The sequence below is a fragment of the Silene latifolia genome, chromosome 9, assembly GCF_048544455.1.
Source record: "Silene latifolia isolate original U9 population chromosome 9, ASM4854445v1, whole genome shotgun sequence".
NCBI classification, from domain to species: Eukaryota; Viridiplantae; Streptophyta; class Magnoliopsida; order Caryophyllales; family Caryophyllaceae; genus Silene; species Silene latifolia.
The window spans coordinates 83,693,994-83,704,027 of record NC_133534.1 but is presented as its reverse complement, the minus strand read 5'-3'; the positions used below and the strand labels follow the sequence as shown (position 1 = coordinate 83,704,027).

The following is a 10,034-nucleotide window of genomic DNA, read 5'->3' as shown; positions in this document are numbered from 1 at the left end:
GCTTTACTGTTTCCATTTTTGCAAGTTCACACATTTAGAGGGTTTTAGATACACATAACATAAAGTAAAGCACACAACATAATTAAACCCCTCCCCCAAACCTAAATGTCACAGTGTCCTCATTGTGACGCCTACATCATAGCAATCACACACAAATACAGCAACCTAAAGGATACAATTAACAAGAGGAATGGGAAATGTAACACCCGCAAAATTCTCATTTTGACATTTATAATTTATTTAACCGATCAATTACCTTATTTTATATTTTTAAATTATTTAATTTAATTAATTCATTTTAAACATGAATTTTATGAAAAGAATATTTTAAAACGTGATTTGTATAAAAATACGTATTTTAGTCGAATGGTAATAATAGTGACAATAATAATAATAATTTCCGTCTTAACTTCCGTCTAGCTATAGACCGTCACATTTCTACTTGTGGGACTAATCCTTTCTCGACCTATCGTATATCGACAACACACTCACCTACTCTCTTACACTCTACCCTTTTAAATAATTCTTATATTCTTATTATTAATAATATTAATATTAATATTAATATTATTATCATTATTAATTATTATTACTATCTACGTCCCCACCCCCCCTTTTTCACTTCCCTTTCCTTGCCTTCACACGCAGCAAAGCAGCAACAACAATGGAACAATTCCATTTTCATCCCGATCCTAAAACCTCAGATCCCGCCTCCATTCTCAACCAAATTCGATAATTTTTGTACCATTCTCTTCCCCTTTCCTTCCTCCTCCTTTTAAGGTAAGAAAGTCTCCTTTTTGTAGTGGTTTTGTCTTTCGCCGTCTTATAAAAGTGTCGTCTTTTAGCTTCTTTATTCCATTTTCTTGCCCTTTTATGAAGGATTCGAAGACCCGGGGGTGAGGCTCGTGCCTTGTGGACCATTTATTCGAAGAATAAGGGGCGTTTAAGGTAACACGATTTTACCGATCCTAATATTAATATTATTGTTCGAGGTTTCATGACTGTCGTGTTAATTCTGATAAGTATTAACTTGGGTGATTTATGAGCTAAATATTCTTACCGTGAGTATTGATTATTGTTATAATATATAGTAGTAGATATATCTAAGTTTTTCTTTATTGTTCCTCTATTGGCGAGATGGATTAAGAACAATGGAATAAATTGGACTTGGACTTTAATGACCTTTAGGAATGATAGAAAGGTGCGTATATCCTTGGGTTACAAAGATAATACAAAAGTTGTGTTTTGGTGAGAAGGGCTGAATTTTGGATGGATATATACGAATACAAAGCGTCTTGATTGAATTATACGAATATAAGGGTTTGATTGAATTAATTAGTGTTACCTAGAATATTTACACGTTGTTAGTCAAGTGAGTATAGGTGTTTTGTTAACTTGAGCAAGTTATATAATGGGTTTTAGCAAAAGTTGCAGCTAAGTGCCTAACTGGGAAGATGGCAGGCACACTAGCATGAAATATACAAGAGCATTCATGGGATATTTTATGGAGTTTGACGTCTGGGATGTATGTATTGTATTCGAATTGTGACTTCCTTTGACTTAGACTCGCGGGTGGGTAGCTTAGAGTTATTCTCTAAGTGTTGAGCAATTCCTTTAAATGGAATATTTGACAATATCGATATTGAAATTGAGATGGAAATCTGGTTACTATGGAGTATTATATTATAGGACGGAGTAATGAGAGAGATGGGGTAGAGAGTTGAGATTGAATTAATTTTTGGGACGAGAGTGACTTTTACAAGGTTGGCCTAGCAGCGGCCTGGCCGTGGCCTGCTGTAGCCTGGCCGTGGCCTGTTGTAGCCTAGCAGCAGCACTGGCAAAGGCCTAGCCGTGGCCTGGCAAAGATGGCCTAGGCAGCGTGGCCTGGCCGTGGCCTAGGCGTGGCCTTTGGCTAAGTCGCGAGTTTGGGCCGTATCTATAAATTGTTTTGACGCTAGTTTGGTTTATTTAAAATATAATTAAATTAATTTTCGTCTCATATTTTATATAACGATAATTCGTTAATATCGTCCTTTCACATAATTATTTTAGGTGGCTCATATGTGGTTGAAGATGAAGAGTAATTTTGGGTTTTAGAAGCTTTCTCAAGTTATTACTTGTCTCTTTGCTAGCGTAAGGTAACTATTCCGAGTTACTCGACGAATTAATGTCACATTAGTAGTTGATGTTGTGTTTGTTGTTTGATAAGTGTTTAGGTGATTGATAATTATCACATGTTAGGATAGTTTATAAATTGAAATTGTAATTAATAGGCTCAAAATGAATTTTATAGTGATAAGTGTAATGTTTTGATGATTGTCTTGAAAAACTCGAGCCTCGGTCCCTTTGACCGATGCGATGTCGATTAATTGAGTGATTGGTCACCGCAATTTAACCCGTGCACTGTCGCGGGTCTGGGGTTGCGGGTAAAAATTCGGTTGAATGAATTAGATAATCGACCTTTTTCTTGTTTTAGGCCATTTATTATATCTCTATTTCACATGTGTAGTTAGTTGAATTTAAATAGCTTCTTATTTAGTTAGTTGAATTTAAATAGCTTCTTATTTTGTAGTAATGGCCCTAGATTCCCCTAAAGCCTTTAATATTGTTAAAATTGCTAGAATTGGAAGTTAGTATTGAATTCTTATTGAGGAACTGTTGGTTTATCTGCTGAATAGACATTTATATAGCCTTTCACATGATAGAATATTAGAATTTATGTTGGTAAGTAGGACTTTTTGCCCTCTTATGGTCAAGTGGGTGTCTTACATGACTTGTGTGGTGAGTCTTGTGTGGTGTGGGCTAAAGTATTCAAGTCGGGACTAGTCTGGGACTAGGTCCTAGGTGAGTACTTCGGCCTTCATCATAGATAGGTCTTTATAGTCTTTGACGAGTATATGTTCACTGCTTGATAGCCTTTGTGTTCCTGACTAGTGGATGTTTATCCAAGTTGGGGCATGACCTCAGTTACTTATTTTGATAGTAAGTGGTCAGCTTAAGTACTAGCCAACCCTTCGGTGGTGTCCTTAGGGTACTCACTTCACTTTGTTTTAAAAAAGTTGTGGGTCTTGGGTGCGGTGGTGTGTATCCGCATGTCTAGGTCTCAAGCAGATTTTAGGCTAGGGTTGTGTTGTCTCTTGGCCATGTTTTATTAATATTAACCGCTGAGCCAAGATACCGGTTCGATTACCTTCCCTACCTCGTGGTATAGAGTCGAGTTACAAAGTGACTATTGACAGGACTAAGAACTTATGCCTGTCTTTGATATATTGCCCTTTCTTGTTTGATGATTCTATGAATCATAGAAGGTGAGATGCAAGCCGGCTATGGTTGATAGAGTTTGGATTCCTGGATGTTATGTGATTCACATGATAGTGTAGTATGAGTCGGTCTAGTAATCACATGCTAGGACTATGTGTTGTTATATTGTTATTCACATGATAAGCACGATTGTCTAGCATCTATATGCTAAGGCTATGTGTTATTCATATTCATATTCTTATGTTTACATGTTATATTAATTATGACATTTCGTGGCTGGGAGAACTCGGAGTTACTCCCCACTGACTGTGGCTTTCGTATTTGTATAAAATGCGAATGACAGGTAGGTGATGCATATATGGGGTACATGGACGAGCTAGCGAGCAAAGTAACCTTGGGACCTAGACTGGTTTTATTTCATTGTGACCCTTAAACCCTTTTTATGTCACATACATTTTAGGGACATATGTCTCCCTTTCTCATATTTGGTTTGTATAACTTTGTTTCGCGACTTTAGCGATGTTTCATTTATGAGATTTATTTTGGACCTTGCATGTTTGACACCTTCCCTTTTGGATATCTTTATAACGAGTTCGGGTTTTAAAAATTACGGGTTTTTACCCAATTGAACCTATTACAAACATATCCTGTCGGTTTTTCGAGAATTACGTGTTTACTTTTCCGCAATAAATGAGGGTGTCACAGTTGGTATCAGAGCATATTTGCTCCCGACGCACGTTTGTGCACCCCAATATAAATAACTTGACCTTCAAATAATAAACTTGAGAGATGGGTAGGATGGGTAGATTTAGGATCTTATGTTGTAGTCTCTTTGTGTTTGCTCTTTGTTAGGTACTAACCTGTTTGTTGATTGTCATTTAATAATTGTTGCGTTCTTAGATCAATGACCGTGAGCTTATCTATAGCTAATGGAGTTATTACCCTTATTATAAAAATTTTTGAACTAAAGGTTTTGAAAATATTTTAATGTTTTTCACCGGTTTTAACGTCAATTAGTGTTAAAGCTTGTTATTGGAGACGTCTGATAATTAGTTTTATCATTTGTTGGTGTAAAAATGTATTTTTATGTCTTTGAATTGGAATATTGATGTTCTTGAGTGATCGCCAAGAGTATCTCCGTTCCATTGAAAGGACACTTATATTTTAAGAAGATCAAGATTTAGTGCCTCTTGCCTATTGCTGAGGATTGAAGATTTGTTCAACCTTTGAAGAATGCTTCTACTTCCTTGAAGATATTTCTCGTTCTTTTTGTATCTCGCCTTATTCTTAATCTCTTGGTGCTTATCCTCCTTCTAAACCCCCTTCTGTTTTACTTTAAAAGCTACGCTTGTACTCCTAACTTGTCTTTTGTTTCTTGCTTATCCTCCCTTAACGCCATTTGATAGTACTCTTTCTTGTGAGGAATGTTGACCTTGGTTGGAAATTCGACTTTTGAGGAGATTGTTTGTGTTTGATCCTTTCCTGGTTTTGAGAGGATTTGATGATGGAAAGACTTAGGTAAGGTGATGAGACATACTTAGTGATTCTTATACCTAGTTCCTTGACAAAGTGAGTATAATTGATCGGTGGATTATTTGTGTTAGGAATGAGTTGCCTATGTGATTAAAGTTATAGAACTTGGCTTTGTTGGTTATGTTTGAGATTTGAAAGCTTAGTAGGTTGAGCGTCGTCGCCTTAGGAGTAAACATGAGATAAGTTTAGAATATGAATTTGGAAGAAAACCCATTTTTAGATGTTAACAATCCCGTATAGATTGGGAATGTGATTTGGTCGTTTTGTCATGAAGGTACAATACCCTAATAGGCGTTTCCTTGTTGTCTAATTTCCCTTTCTCCTTGATCATGAGCGTTACCGTTCATACCTCCTTTCCTCGCTTCATCTTGCTCCTCCTTTAAGTTTGACACTCGTATCTGGTGAAACTCTATCTTTGACATCCTTGTAAATTTGACTTCAATTCTTATCCCTAGGAAGTTCATCATACCTCTTTTGTTGGTTAAGCTCGAACCCTCTTAGCATACTTGTATCTATGATGTCTAACTTACTTTTCATTTCACACAATTTCTAAATATTTCAAACTACTATTTTTGGTTCGTTGTTAAAAATTTATGTTACCCTCACAAAATTTTCCCTACTTGTAAAGATTTGGAAAATGAAAATTCGATTTGATTCTCTAATTGTTCTTTGAGTATAGACTTCCTTATTATGGTTTTGAGTTGCTAAACCTGAGATTTTTGTAAATTTTATACAATTTCTATTCACTTTGATCTATTATGATGCCTTTGTCAAAATTTAATATTATATTTCAGGAATTTAACTCCCCTTTTAGTTTAAAAGTGAAACCTTTATTTCTATTTTGGCTTTTTGCAAAAGAAAATTTGAGTAGATTACCTTTCTCTTATTTTGATTTTAACATTGATCGGATGTTAGAACTAGTTATTGGAAACGTTTGATAACTTGTTCTACGCTTGTCGGCGAATAGTTTTTGTTTTAATTTGTCTCTGACTTGGAAAGTTAGCGTTCTTGTGTGCACGACAAGAGCAATTTCGTTCCATGAATGAGACTTATACTTTTGAAAACTCTTCGTTAATGCTTTTGAAAGTATTTTTTTTACCAATGATTTACCTTTCGATCTGGTTCTGTCGGAAAATTTCATTTGAAACTTTTGAAAGAATTGTAATTCTTACAACAGGTAACCTTTTAAATGTTTTGGTTACCGATTCCAGAATTCCAGTTTTATCTTTTATAACTTTTCATTCTATTTTCAAGTTTCGAGGACGAAACTTTTTAAAAGGTGGGGTGATTGTAACACCCGCAAAATTCTCATTTTGACATTTATAATTTATTTAACCGATCAATTACCTTATTTTATATTTTTAAATTATTTAATTTAATTAATTCATTTTAAACATGAATTTTATGAAAAGAATATTTTAAAACGTGATTTGTATAAAAATACGTATTTTAGTCGAATGGTAATAATAGTGACAATAATAATAATAATTTCCGTCTTAACTTCCGTCTAGCTATAGACCGTCACATTTCTACTTGTGGGACTAATCCTTTCTCGACCTATCGTATATCGACAACACACTCACCTACTCTCTTACACTCTACCCTTTTAAATAATTCTTATATTCTTATTATTAATAATATTAATATTAATATTAATATTATTATCATTATTAATTATTATTACTATCTACGTCCCCACCCCCCCTTTTTCACTTCCCTTTCCTTGCTTTCACACGCAGCAAAGCAGCAACAACAATGGAACAATTCCATTTTCATCCCGATCCTAAAACCTCAGATCCCGCCTCCATTCTCAACCAAATTCGATAATTTTTGTACCATTCTCTTCCCCTTTCCTTCCTCCTCCTTTTAAGGTAAGAAAGTCTCCTTTTTGTAGTGGTTTTGTCTTTCGCCGTCTTATAAAAGTGTCGTCTTTTAGCTTCTTTATTCCATTTTCTTGCCCTTTTATGAAGGATTCGAAGACCCGGGGTGAGGCTCGTGCCTTGTGGACCATTTATTCGAAGAATAAGGGGCGTTTAAGGTAACACGATTTTACCGATCCTAATATTAATATTATTGTTCGAGGTTTCATGACTGTCGTGTTAATTCTGATAAGTATTAACTTGGGTGATTTATGAGCTAAATATTCTTACCGTGAGTATTGATTATTGTTATAATATATAGTAGTAGATATATCTAAGTTTTTCTTTATTGTTCCTCTGTTGGCGAGATGGATTAAGAACAATGGAATAAATTGGACTTGGACTTTAATGACCTTTAGGAATGATAGAAAGGTGCGTATATCCTTGGGTTACAAAGATAATACAAAAGTTGTGTTTTGGTGAGAAGGGCTGAATTTTGGATGGATATATACGAATACAAAGCGTCTTGATTGAATTATACGAATATAAGGGTTTGATTGAATTAATTAGTGTTACCTAGAATATTTACACGTTGTTAGTCAAGTGAGTATAGGTGTTTTGTTAACTTGAGCAAGTTATATAATGGGTTTTAGCAAAAGTTGCAGCTAAGTGCCTAACTGGGAAGATGGCAGGCACACTAGCATGAAATATACAAGAGCATTCATGGGATATTTTATGGAGTTTGACGTCTGGGATGTATGTATTGTATTCGAATTGTGACTTCCTTTGACTTAGACTCGCGGGTGGGTAGCTTAGAGTTATTCTCTAAGTGTTGAGCAATTCCTTTAAATGGAATATTTGACAATATCGATATTGAAATTGAGATGGAAATCTGGTTACTATGGAGTATTATATTATAGGACGGAGTAATGAGAGAGATGGGGTAGAGAGTTGAGATTGAATTAATTTTTGGGACGAGAGTGACTTTTACAAGGTTGGCCTAGCAGCGGCCTGGCCGTGGCCTGTTGTAGCCTGGCCGTGGCCTGTTGTAGCCTAGCAGCAGCTGGCAGTGGCCTAGCTGTGGCCTGGCAGTGGCCTAGGCAGTGGCCTGGCCGTGGCCTAGGCAGTGGCCTGGCTAAGTCGCGAGTTTGGGCCGTATCTATAAATTGTTTTGACGCTAGTTTGGTTTATTTAAAATATAATTAAATTAATTTTCGTCTCATATTTTATATAACGATAATTCGTTAATATCGTCCTTTCACATAATTATTTTAGGTGGCTCATATGTGGTTGAAGATGAAGAGTAATTTTGGGTTTTAGAAGCTTTCTCAAGTTATTACTTGTCTCTTTGCTAGCGTAAGGTAACTATTCCGAGTTACTCGACGAATTAATGTCACATTAGTAGTTGATGTTGTGTTTGTTGTTTGATAAGTGTTTAGGTGATTGATAATTATCACATGTTAGGATAGTTTATAAATTGAAATTGTAATTAATAGGCTCAAAATGAATTTTATAGTGATAAGTGTAATGTTTTGATGATTGTGCCGAAAACTGAGCCTTAGTCCCTTTGACTGATGCGATGTCAGTTAATTGAGTGATTGGTCAGCCGCAATTTAACCCGTACCTGTCGCAGGGCTGGGGTTGCGGGTAAAAATTCGGTTGAATGAATTAGATAATCGGCCTTTTTCTTGTTTTAGGCCATTTATTATATCTCTATTTCACATGTGTAGTTAGTTGAATTTAAATAGCTTCTTATTTAGTTAGTTGAATTTAAATAGCTTCTTATTTTGTAGTAATGGCCCTAGATTCCCCTAAAGCCTTTAATATTGTTAAAATTGCTAGAATTGGAAGTTAGTATTGAATTCTTATTGAGGAACTGTTGGTTTATCTGCTGAATAGACATTTATATAGCCTTTCACATGATAGAATATTAGAATTTATGTTGGTAAGTAGGACTTTTTGCCCTCTTATGGTCAAGTGGGTGTCTTACATGACTTGTGTGGTGAGTCTTGTGTGGTGTGGGCTAAAGTATTCAAGCTGGGACTAGCTGGGACTAGGTCCTAGGTGAGTACTTCGGCCTTCATCATAGATAGGTCTTTATAGTCTTTGACGAGTATATGTTCACTGCTTGATAGCCTTTGTGTTCCTGACTAGTGGATGTTTATCCAAGTTGGGGCATGACCTCAGTTACTTATTTTGATAGTAAGTGGTCAGCTTAAGTACTAGCCAACCCTTCGGTGGTGTCCTTAGGGTACTCACTTCACTTTGTTTTAAAAAAAGTTGTGGGTCTTGGGTGCGGTGGTGTGTATCCGCATGTCTAGGTCTGCGCAGATTTTAGGCTAGGGTTGTGTTGTCTCTTGGCCATGTTTTATTAATATTAACCGCTGAGCCAAGATACCGGTTCGATTACCTTCCCTACCTCGTGGTATAGAGTCGAGTTACAAAGTGACTATTGACAGGACTAAGAACTTATGCCTGTCTTTGATATATTGCCCTTTCTTGTTTGATGATTCTATGAATCATAGAAGGTGAGATGCAAGTCGGCTATGGTTGATAGAGTTTGGATTCCTGGATGTTATGTGATTCACATGATAGTGTAGTATGAGTCGGTCTAGTAATCACATGCTAGGACTATGTGTTGTTATATTGTTATTCACATGATAAGCACGATTGTCTAGCATCTATATGCTAAGGCTATGTGTTATTCATATTCATATTCTTATGTTTACATGTTATATTAATTATGACATTTCGTGGCTGGGAGAACTCGGAGTTACTCCCCACTGACTGTGGCTTTCGTATTCGTATAAAATGCGAATGACAGGTAGGTGATGCATATATGGGGTACATGGACGAGCTAGCGAGCAAAGTAACCTTGGGACCTAGACTGGTTTTATTTCATTGTGACCCTTAAACCCTTTTTATGTCACATACATTTTAGGGACATATGTCTCCCTTTCTCATATTTGGTTTGTATAACTTTGTTTCGCGACTTTAGCGATGTTTCATTTATGAGATTTATTTTGGACCTTGCATGTTTGACACCTTCCCTTTTGGATATCTTTATAACAGGTTCAGGTTTTAAAAATTACAGGTTTTTACCCAATTGAACTAGAGGTGATCATTTGCGGGCTTGGGCCGGACATGGACGGGCCTACGCTTGAAAAAATTGTTCGGCGGGCCTAATTTTGTTGCCCGTGTCCATTATAGCGGACCAAGTTTCATTGTCCAAGCCCGCCCATTTTAAATAGGCGGGCCGACCCGCGGGCTCGTGGGCTCAAAATTAAAACAAAAAATCGATCGTCAACTTAAATAAAACTATCTACTACCAAGATTAAAGGAGGTTTTAAACTTTTTGTTTGGGCTCGACCTCGTTTCGCT

General features: G+C 36.2%; 2 long non-coding RNA genes across 2 annotated transcripts; both read left to right on the top strand.

Moving 5' to 3' along the window:
- The first annotated feature begins 647 nt into the window (after positions 1-647).
- Positions 648-3,815, top strand: LOC141598198 (uncharacterized). The gene is made up of 4 exons (XR_012523317.1): positions 648-780; positions 880-948; positions 2,053-2,138; positions 3,605-3,815. It is a non-coding gene; the product is annotated as an uncharacterized LOC141598198 (long non-coding RNA).
- A 2,700-nt stretch (positions 3,816-6,515) lies between these two features.
- On the top strand, positions 6,516-9,712 carry LOC141598197 (uncharacterized). The gene is made up of 4 exons (XR_012523316.1): positions 6,516-6,665; positions 6,765-6,832; positions 7,929-8,014; positions 9,478-9,712. It is a non-coding gene; the product is annotated as an uncharacterized LOC141598197 (long non-coding RNA).
- The last annotated feature ends 322 nt before the right edge of the window (positions 9,713-10,034 follow it).